The following is an 11,963-nucleotide window of genomic DNA, read 5'->3' on the forward strand; positions in this document are numbered from 1 at the left end:
CTTAATATGTTATATGGATGTTGGTAAAACATAACCTGCCCAGATCTTTCATTCATTCTGTAAAATATACTGCATATTATACATCATGATACCTCTCAATTTTCCCTTAATAAAAATCCTGCTACATGTACATAGAATAAAGAATCAGACATGGAATGTGTCAAACTCCAGGAGACAACAACCCAAGCAAAATGTACAAAACAACTCCACCAATGGGTAGTATTTCAAGCACCTCAATTACAAAAATGTAAGAAAAGCAAATTATTGCAGATTATATGACTAATATTATCATGGATCCAATGTTTTAATTCGATAAATACTGCTTTAAATACCAAATTTTAACTATATATAGATATGGTCATTTCTCCTCCTTAACCTCAAAATTTGTGTTTTTTAAACAAGGACTGTATTATTGTATTATTGGCAACTACACTACCCCCCTTTTCTTTCATTGACTTCAGGAGTAAAAAATACCGTTATCAAAATTATTTTGAAAAACTCTTTTCGACAGAAATACTCATCAATTGTGTCTTGGATTTTTGGCATTTAATGAAAATGTAGTAATTGAATATTAAGTTTTATATACATTCAAATATAAACATATTAGATAAAAAAAATGTCTCCTCCTATAAGGGCTGTTGGTGTGTAGTCACTTGAGATGGTGGTATGTTATCAGCTGGAGCAGGTTTCTGAAAAAAAAACCCAACATATTTATATAATTATCCACAATTTTTTAGAAAACAGAAGTCTATTGGTCCAGGCTTGTTAAAATGTTAAGACCGAAAATACACATATATTTTTTTTAAATTGTCTGTCTAGCCATATTGATTGAAAAATAATTTACATTAAGAAAATTGAGCAGTTGATACTGCCATATATATAAGATTTGTTTTACCATTGATCTGAATAAATGATTTATTCAAAGCTATCAAAAATACCATTTCATTCCTTACATTAACTATTAGAATTTATAACTGAAGTGTCAGCAGTATCGAGAGATTTTTACCTTTTTAAAGATTGATAAATAATATCATACATTGTACTTTAATCCACCTGCTTGGTGTGGTGCATGTCTCAGGAAATCTGACAGAGCCTCATCTATTTCAGATTCTTTCCCATTAATATGTACTACAATAAAGGACTCTGTAATGAAAATAATGTATTTTAGTTTTTAAATTTGTTTTATATTAAATCCTACCAATCTGAAGTAACTTAAAATAAATACAAATATAACAATATAAAACAAATAGACATAACCATGACATACTTGCACTATCAAATAATCTTGAATTTAAAAAAAAATATATTATCCTGTAATAGGGATGTATATTGTGTGTCAGATAGGATATCTCTCTAGAATAAAACAAATCCAATAGTCTTAGTAGTAAATGGCATTATTTTAAGAAGAATTAAGATATTATATTGATGTAAAGTTTTTTTGCATGATTACAGAACTATTGACAAACTTAAAAACAGAAAAATTGTACACAGGTAATGAAAACTACCTACTAGTAATAATCTTGTAGACTGGCTCTGCCTTAAGGGACTTTTTTTTTGTTCTTCAAACTGAAAAGAGACCACAGGGAGTTGCTCCCTATACGCCTCATTATTCTCCTCAGGGTATCACCAATACTGCTACCTCCTACGGCTCCTAGACCACGTACCTGAAATAACATAATGATTTGTGAACATCAACAAAAAAAAAACATAAATATATTATCATCAAAAGGTAATCACTCCAGTATCATATTCAAAAATATTCTTTTTGCTTTTTCTTGAAATCAATACTCTTTTTTAGCTTTATCAGTATAATATAGCTTATCGGTAATAAAAGTTTATTGAAAAGATAGAAATATGTCCTTGATATTGGAAGTGTAAAACATTCATTTAACAAAGAATAGAATAAAGTAAACATTTGCCTATTCCAAGATAATTGTTAAGTATTTCCCAGATTTTCACCAAATACAGAACAGAAATACCAATGAAACTTTTAGCTTGGATATTATTCTGCACAAGTTCACAGTAATAAGAAGAGTGGTCTTACCAGTTTTTTGGGGAAATCACTGTCTTCCAGAAATCTGGCAGATAGCTCTGCCAGCTCAACTTCTGTTTTCACAGGATTTGGTATTAAATCTTCAAGATCTGAATCTCCATCAGCAGATGTTGATGGTTGGCCACTGATTAGTCTTCTCAACATTTGAGAGTGTTCTAGAAGAGTCCTCTCTATTCTAGCCAGCACCATTGTAACTTTGTCTTCAAAACCTATAATAATATAGAATGGAAAGAAATAACCTTTGTGATCAATACCCTTCAGATCAGTTTTGTCAAACAGATTGTATGAGTTACACATTATAAAACATAAATGGAGAATGTATCAATGGGACACAAGCATATAAATTAACAAAGGGACATAACTCATGAACAGTTACTTATCCTAGCAGTAGGGCCATAAAAACAAGGACTGTTTTTAAAAAAAATTTAATACAACACATATACCAATTCTATTTTTCAAGTTCCAGAATTGAGAAAGCATCATTCTCACTATTATTTTAGTAAAAATTATTTAGAGACACAAATAAATCTAGCTAGCCCTTTTGGTTGGTAAAAAATTATCCAGAAAACACTTCTATTTTTATAATTATTGCATTTTTTTGAAAATTAGGCAACCATGATGTTACTTACTTCGTGGTGTGCTAACGTCCTCCTCAAAGTCAGGAAAAACCCTATGCCTTCTCTCTAGCTCTCTTACTACTGGACCTTCTGGTGTTGCTCTGATTGTGCTTATCCTCCTTCCACTGTCAGGTGTTGACAATGACCTTCTTCTACTCTCGACTGGTCTTAATGGAGACCTGGACCTATGTTTGCTTAATGGAGACCTGGACCTATGTCTGTTTGAAGTTTTACCATGATAAGCTGAAGCTAATGAAATGTAAAATCTATATAAAAACACAACAAATAAAACTGATGCAATTGACTGAATAAAGCTGAAATGAACATTGACTTAATCAAGGGAAACCAAGATCAAATACCAAAAGACACAGCTAATCTAGACAATAAGGATGGATGTATAGTTGTTTAATGTCCAGTGGCAAGTCAAATGCATATTCAGGACGAGAACATGATAATGAGAAATGAATATTAACCCTGCTTTGTACTAGACCGACACGCTGAGACGGATTTTTAACGTGCTAGCTCACAAGGTAACAGTTCACTGGAAGACATGTTACCTTCCCCAGACACATTATTCTGACTCCGGGCTGACCAGTCTTTGCTCTAACTCCTTAATGCTGGGTGTTTGGCGGAGAAACAGCAAATACTAATTTTCAAATTTGGTTTTACCCAGCTAAGGGTCGAACCCTCAACCTACCACACTCGAGGCAAGCATGCTAACCATTATTGAATCAGTTGATCAATTAATTTTGAATTTACCCAGAGACTTACATATATGTTCTGAAAGTTAAATATCTTTTTGTACAATACTTACAAGGATTATAGGTAGGTAGTGTTGGAGTTCTTCTAATAAGTGGGGATGGAGTTTTTCTAGCACTTGTTGGTGGAGTTCTTCTAGGATGTGGGGATGGAGTTCTTCTAGCACTTGTTGATGGAGTTCTTCTAGGATGTTGGGATGAAGTTCTTCTAGGATGTGGGGATGGAGTTCTTCTAGGATGTGGGGATGGAGTTCTTCTAGGATGTGGGGATGGAGTTCTTCTAGGATGTGGGGATGGAGTTCTTCTTCTATCTCCATCTCGCCTTGTAGGTGTGTTTTCTTCCTCTACAATATATTCTTTTACTATTAAAAATTTAGTAGAAATTGAAGAGATTTATTTAAGTAGAAATTGAAGATATTTATTAAGCACAAATTGAAGATATCTATCTAAGTAGAAATTGAAGATATTTATTTAAGAAGAAGTTGTGCAACCATTCCAATGTCATAACATTAATAATGAAGCAATCAATGTACAAAAAAATAAAATTATGTAGTAAAATTTATGATTTCACTGTTAATATCAACTGATTCAACAAAATCTATTCAGTGTTATATGTAAGATAAAGATATTTGAAGAACCTCTTCAACAAACTCTTGAAAATTATTTATCAATAGAATAAGTAATCAGTCTACTTTACCCTCTGGATCACTAAAATCATGCCCCAATCGTTGAGGTTGCTTCACTGCCCTCCTGGTTTCTTCGTGTGGCACTTCCTCATCATTGGTGTCCACATTTGATGACTCAACGGCCCTTTGACGCCTTTTAAGTGCCTTCTCATAATCATCTGATAAAACAAAATTTCAATGTAAATGCCCTTTTGGAAATTATGAACACATATACAGATTTTTTAAAAGCTGCTATGAACAGTCTGTGGTGAATACATCCTTGAATGAACTTTTAAATCTCATAATTTTAGTGATGGCTGTGCCTGATGATAAAAGACAAGGACTGGAAAACTTTATAAAGTATTAAAATAAAATGCAATCCTAGATCACATACAGCTTATTAAGTTACATTGCATATTTGAGATGCAGCTACATGTAAGAACAAAAGATGACCTCAGTGAATTCAGCAACATCACAATATGACGTTTGCTCAAAAACATGATTACACGTTACTAATGTTCCTAAGTTCACTAAAATAGGTAATATGAACGACGTCTTACCTGTGTAACTGAATATCCTTATACGATATCTCCTCCAGAATTTCTTATCAGGAATTTGCCCTTTCTTGGCACTTTGTTGACTGTTTTTTCTTGGCCAATAACAGAACATTCCCTATAAAAAAGTGTTGAAAACAATTACCATGAAGTGTATGTTATGCGTGATCAAAATAATTCATGGAGATCCTAAATCTCTTTGACCTATTACTATTTTTAATGTTTTAAGTTATGATCATTAACTATCCCAGATTAAGGTTACAATGTACATGATCATGTAAAATTGTATACATATTTGGTTTGTTTCAGTAAAATTACAGCATTTAGGTCAGGCTTATCACGTCACATAAACATGTATAATAGACTACATTGTATATTGACATACATTTTTTTTAGCAATTTTGCTTATTTCAAATACATACAAATATGACAAGTCATATTTTACCTTTTCTTCACTCTCTAACCATGTTTTTGGACAACCTCTACTGACCCTTCATCTAGGAATTCAACCACAACATATTGATAAGCTGGCATCTGAAAATGTGGAAATTTGAGTTTGATTTCGGATCTATAATATGATACTGAGCTCGCAAAAAAATAAAAATCAACTACTATTTTATCCAGACAACCGGTGTATGTTCCAATATAACATACGAAATAAAACAAAAAAGCATAAAGAACACGCCAATATACAACTTATTGAGTCGACCACTGATGAAGCAGGACTCAGGGATTTTTCCCAAAAACACGGCAGAAACACCGGGCCTAACATTTATGCTCATTGGTGAGCTCAAATGCGTTAATTTAAAACCATAGAATTAAAATTAATGGCTTAACAAGTTATTTTTGAAGCTTTTCTAGTGATGCTTAATACTGTATAAAATTTATTCAAAACAGTCAAGGCAAACTTATTTGTTACTGAAACATTTACAAACAGAATGATAAATACATACACATGTATGTACACAAATGTATTTATATATAGGGAGCCATCATTTCATGACAGGCCCTTATAATTGAATTGCAATTGACATTGCATAGGTGACTCATGAATGCATTGCAACTTCTAAATTTTGTTAATCTAAAGTGTACAGGAGATTGCATATACAATGTGTATTGAGAACATTCGACAAAAACGTGCACAGTGCAGATCAATTGTTTTCGTGCAAAACTTATTCACATGACTAAATTCTTGTGGCTCTTATTTTTGGAAATGTACATGTAAATTAATGTGTTCTACCCGTAAAATGTTTACACAGACTGTAGTATGTATGATTCATAGTGCATTAACTTGTAAGTTGCCTTTAACACTGAATTACATACATGCAATCAAACTTACAAATCATGCAGTACTGCTGGAAATACAATGTTGTGATCATTTGGAATCATGATGGCCTGTCTGTGAAAATTTTTCTTGAAATTCTTTTCATCACAGAATGTTGCCGATGACATTTCATCACTCCGATCAATCTTGAATCACAAGGTTGTTGAAACAAGTATGTTGGTCGTCTATACACCCTACACAAGAACATCTCATATCCCTCGTCGTCTTCTTGGTTAGTTTTTTGAACAATTTCACAGCATGACTGATCAGTCAAAACGAAACCATTATTTGGTCTTTTATGAGTCACTTTTTTTTTTATCAAATTAGCAAGTTGGCAATTACTTGTATTTTCCATCTCGAACACTCTTTTCACAATTTGTACAAGTGGACTTTTTCCTGAATGTACAATTTTTTTTAGCTTTTGCATATAGTTTTCAAATGGAAAGGCGCAAAATAAGTCTAGATGTCCATGTTCTTCAACATCTTCACCTATATGCACCAAACTGTGCACATTGTATACTAAAAATTCTGGTCCATATAATGTTCGACCTTTGGATATGAACAATTTCAACAATTCTCTGGCATAATTCAGATGTGGTCTGCATAACTGAGGTGAAATTAAAATATTGATGGCTACGCTTAAATGTGAATACAATTCTGGTTTCAAAACAGACTTAAGTAGAATTTTCCCTGTATACAAAAGGAATTGCCTATATTCTGTGGCCTTCCATCGATCAACTTCATGAAGCGTTCGTGGTTTCCTGTCAAACAGACTAGGAATAAACTTCCTTAGTTGGATCAAGTTTCTACTGATCTCATCTTTATGATTTGCTGAGATTTTAATGTCACGTTTTCCTCTTAACAAGAGAATCAAAAGCCTCTTCATGACACCCAAACAAGCCTGATGCATATCATTTATGGGAAATGATTTTATCATGTCTATTGGTAGTTGTGTAAGGGGGGTTATTCGATGATGATGTTTAGTTTGTGCTTGATGTCTGTTCGGAGCTCAATGTCATCTATTTCCTGATAGGTAATACAACCATTCCATACGCCAGTTTGAGTGCATTTGTCACAACCAAAATAACCCGAGTAGAGTTTGATACCTTTGATCATAGCTTTGGCAGGAGCATCACAAATGAAAGCACATATTTTTACTTTGATATTCTTTTCTTTGAAAAAAAAATCCATGTTGCTTGAGTCTATTTAGTTCTTCGATAAAGTCATCAAGAAAGTTTAAATTATCGGGCTTGCTATGTCCTAAACATAATGCTACTTGAAATACTTGCACTGAATACGACTCAAAATACATTCCACACAATATTGGCCAAAGTGAAATGCGTGTGCTCTTAAATAATGGAAGCCCCTCAATATTAAAGCTAACCACTATTTCACAGACATTTTCAAGTTCATTGCTTGGAATTTTTTCTAAATTATTGACAAGCTCTCTTTCTAGTCCAAAATAAAAGTATTCCATTCCGGCTTTTGTAATGACTTCAACATTTCGTTTGGTCTTCAACAGTGATATCGCAGTAGATGGAAGCTGATCTAAACCATGACCCTTCAGCCGTTTTAGCAACTGGTCTGTTGCATTATGTGAGAGATTATTTTGGTTTACCCATGTTGTTAAATCTTCACATAAAGATGGTTTTTCTAGACTTTCTGACTCATCTTCTGAATCTGAGGCTATAATGACATGTTGGTCAATTGAGTCCCATTCGGAATCATTGACAACACATGTTTCTGAAGTGTTCCGAAAGATTATATCGGATTCTTCAAATCCCTGTTCATCATCAGTCTCATTTTTAACAGTTCCATAATTTGATGTACTGCAACTTTGCTCTTGGCTATTTAGAATAAATGTTCTCTGTCTTTCTTCCTCATATTCAAAATGAGCTTCTTGATTGTAACTTTTCTTTAGAGCACGTGCACCTTGCATCCACTTTCTTTTATAAGCCTTCCTTTTTTCATTCATTGTTCTAACAATTTAACTTTAAATCTGAAAAAGGTTAAGTTATTAGTCAACATGGACATTCTAGTTATTCATGCAGACTTTACATACAGTCAGGGGTACTACTTGTACAAGTTTTTTTTGTTTACTTGAAGAAGTAATATTAATATATTTATATAAGTATATAAGTGAAAAAGTCATCCTATCTTCTTTTATTGAATTCTTAGGACTTCTTAGCTCTAAATTTGCGCAATCAGTTTCTTTGTTGAATTAATGAGATGAAACATTGAACTCTAATAAAAAAATATGAGCTAACCTGGGAAAAGTTACTAAAGGCATGTTTTTACATCTCAAAACTGCAAAATATTGCATTACAATTCAAAATGTTTGAAGTGAAAATTGATTGACGGATGGATGGTTGGTTGGATATTTCATGACCAGTGGCCATGGGGTATTGGGTTGGTTTGCGTTATATTTATATATATACATGTATGAATAATATGATTATTTATGGTGTTTAGGCTTTATGCATATGAATATGAATAGAAATATTTTTATATACCCCACTTAAAATTCAATTCTTAATTAAATAAATCATGCAGGGGAACTTGTATATTCTTAAAATTAGTTTTCTCGGTTGAATTGTTTTACATTTGTCATTTCGGGGTCTTTTATAGGTGACTATATGCGGTATGGGCTTTGTTCATTGTTGAAGGCCGTACGGTGACCTATAGTTGTTAATTCCTGTGTCATTTGGTCTCTTGTGGAGAGCTGTCTCATTGGCAATCATACCACATCTTCTTTTTTATATAAACAAAGGATTAACATATATCGTCTTTAAAAATACATGTATAAATCACCCTTTGACACCACCATGATTTTGATTAATCACCAGTGCATGAAAGTAAACCAACATTTAAGTGGACTATTACATTCCAATATGAATCCATTCCTAAGCTAGGAAGAAGTAGTGGTATGCTTGATATATTAAAGGGGTACCGCAAGTCTCCATCCTTGGACCCTTTTTAATAAATATTTATTATATATAATATGTTTGACTATAAACCTCAACATACTCGTATCATATATTATCTTACCTCCTATACATTTCTAGGAATATGATTGGTTCAAAGCGTCCGCGTGGAGACCGTGTATATTCCATATTAGGTTAGTAGGGAGGCGGGGCTTATTTCATACACGGTTAGTAGTGGTGTTACGTCCCTTTATAATAAACTGCTTCGCTGAGCGCAGCTGGATACGCCCGCAGAGGTCCAACCCTGAACAGTTTGGGCAAAAATGGACACAATATTCAAAATTGATACAGGTCAGAATTTGGACTGTAATTAAATATTTGACATATCATAGGTTTCTGAATAAATGTAGTCAAAGAACTTGAAATTGGTTATATGAATTGAATTTATATTCAATTAAAGATTTTTTGCTGCTGTGCAATACAATGTGCTGTTGCGCAATACTTAGTAAATCTGCTGTCAGACTATAAACAAATAAAGTTCAATTAATTCTCAATGTCATATTAGAAATTTATGAAAATCAAAAGGGAGCTTACATCAATAGATATAAACAATTCACCAAAGTTTCATGAGAATTGCTGACAACATTTTTGAGTTATTGTCCGAAAACTGGAAAATCCCACCCCCCTTTTTTAGCTTACCGGGGCCCGAAGGGCCCCATGTGAGCTTATGCCATCACTTGGCGTCCGTCGTCGTCCGTCGTCTGTCGTCGTCGTCAGTCGTCGTCGTCTGTAGTCGTCTGTCGTCGTCTGTCGTCTTAAACTATTTCAAAAATCTTCTCCTCTGAAACTACTGGGCCAAATATCTTCAAACTTTAACTAAATGTTCCTTAGGGTATTTAGTTTATAAATTGTATCCGAAGTTTTGATCCATCGACAAACATGGCCGCCATGGCTAAAAATAGAACATATGGGTCAAATGCAGTTTTTTGCTTATATCTCAAAAACTAAAGCTTTTATAGCAAATGTGACGGGGTAAAATTGTTCAGTTGGTCAAGATCTATCAGCTCTGAAATTTTCAGACGAATCGAACAACCTATTGTTGGGTTGCTGCCACCGAATTGGTAGTTTTAAAAAAAATTTGCAGTTTTTTGTTATTATTTTGAATATTATTATAGATATATATATAAACTGTAAGCAGCAATAATGTTCAACAAAGTAAGATCTACAAAAAAGTTAATATGACCATAATTGTCAATTGACCCCTTAAGGAGATATTGCCCTTTAAAGACAATTTTACACAATTTGTTCATCAAGTTTGCTAACATTTAAAAATGTTCTCCTCTGAAACTACTGGGCCAATTACCTTTAAACTTTAACTAAATGTTCCTTAGGGTATCTTGTTTATAAATTGTATCCGAAGTTTGTATCCATCGACAAACATGGCCGCCATGGCTAAAAATAGAACATAAGGGTCAAATGCAGTTTTTGGCTTATATCTCAAAAACTAAAGCTTTTAGAGCAAATGTGACGAAGTAAAATTGTTCAGTTTGTCAAGATCTATCAGCTCTGAAATTTTCAGACGAATCGAACAACCCATTGTTGGGTTGCTGCCACCGAATTGGTAGTTTTAACAAAATTTTGCAGTTTTTTGTTATTATTTTGAATATTATTATAGATATAAATAAAGTGTAAGAAGCAATAATGTTCAGCAAAGTAAGATCTACAAAAAGTTGATATGACCAAAATTGTCAATTGACCACTTAAGGAGTTATTGCCCTTTAAAGACAATTTTACACAATTTGTTCATCAAGTTTGCTAACATTTAAAAATCTTCTCCTCTGAAATACAGGTGAGCGATTCAGGCTCTTGAGAGCCTATTGTTAATGAATAAAACCCCATAACTCAGAATCGTAAAACCTAAAATTTATAAGATTCTAAAGGGAGATTACATCAATAGATATAAGCAATTCACCAAAGTTTCATAAGAACTGCTGAAAGGATTTTTGAGTTTTTGTCCGAAAACTGGAAAATCCCCTCATTTTTATTAATAAAACCCTGTAACTCGGAAACGTAAAATCTAAAATTTATAAAAATCGAAAGGGAGCTCATGTCAATAGATATAAGCAATTCACCACAATTTCTTGCAAGTTGGTGAAAGCATTCTTGAGTTATTGTCTGAAAACTGGAAAATCACCCTTTTTTAATGAATAAAACCCCATAACTCGGAAACGTAAAATTTATAAAAAACGAATGGGAGCTCACGTCAATAAATATAAACAATTCACACAAGTTTTATGCAAATTGGTTAGAGCGTTTTTGAGTTAATGTCCGACATGTTGACGACGGACGGACAGACGGACAATGGTATACCATAATACGTCCCGTAAAGGGGTGTATAAAAACAAAATGGTACTGAGAAAAAAACTTAAAAGGTTTCAACAGACGAAGAATTTGATGATGAAGATTGAAATAAATTCATAAAACACATTTAAACCTTACAAGTTGGTATTGTTGGCATCTGTTTTTGTAGAATCAATGGAAGTAGTTTCTTAATGCTAACGGTATTGAAGACTTGCTCATTTTGATAGGTCACTATTCTAAATTTCACACGTTAAGAAAGTCGGTAAGATATATTCGTTACATAGTGTGCTAGTGACGTAATACGTTATATATGGGGTCAGTAAATTCCATATGGGGAATCGAGCTTCGTTCTCACCCCATATGGAATTTTACTGACCCCATATATACGGTATTAGGTCACTAGCACAATATGTAACTAATAATATATTATGATATATGTTATATACAAGACGACAAAATAAAATACTAACATAATGGAAAATTTACAGCATAAGTTAACAAGATAAATAGTCAGCGAAATTTCCCACAAACATTAACTGAGTTATAAATAAAATAATTAATATATATTATGAAAAATCAGCGTGAACCAACCTAGGACAAACAGTTCCTAGTATAGGGCAAACGAGAATCAGAGCAAATAGAGATGGATTCGCCAAGTGGCAAGTCATATGCATACAGTGTTCTCCCCAGGTCGTTTTAGCGTCGCG

General features: G+C 33.2%; 1 long non-coding RNA gene across 1 annotated transcript; it reads right to left on the reverse strand.

Annotated features, from left to right (window-relative positions):
• Nucleotides 1-3,635: 3,635 nt before the first annotated feature.
• LOC127718618 (uncharacterized) lies at nt 3,636-5,213 on the reverse strand. Its single transcript, XR_007989935.1, has 4 exons — nt 5,093-5,213; nt 4,654-4,765; nt 4,126-4,272; nt 3,636-3,772 (listed from the first exon to the last, which is right to left on the reverse strand). It is a non-coding gene; the product is annotated as an uncharacterized LOC127718618 (long non-coding RNA).
• Nucleotides 5,214-11,963: the final 6,750 nt, after the last annotated feature.

The sequence above is a fragment of the Mytilus californianus genome, unplaced genomic scaffold (genome assembly GCF_021869535.1).
Source record: "Mytilus californianus isolate M0D057914Y unplaced genomic scaffold, xbMytCali1.0.p SCAF_10, whole genome shotgun sequence".
NCBI classification, from domain to species: domain Eukaryota; kingdom Metazoa; phylum Mollusca; class Bivalvia; order Mytilida; family Mytilidae; genus Mytilus; species Mytilus californianus.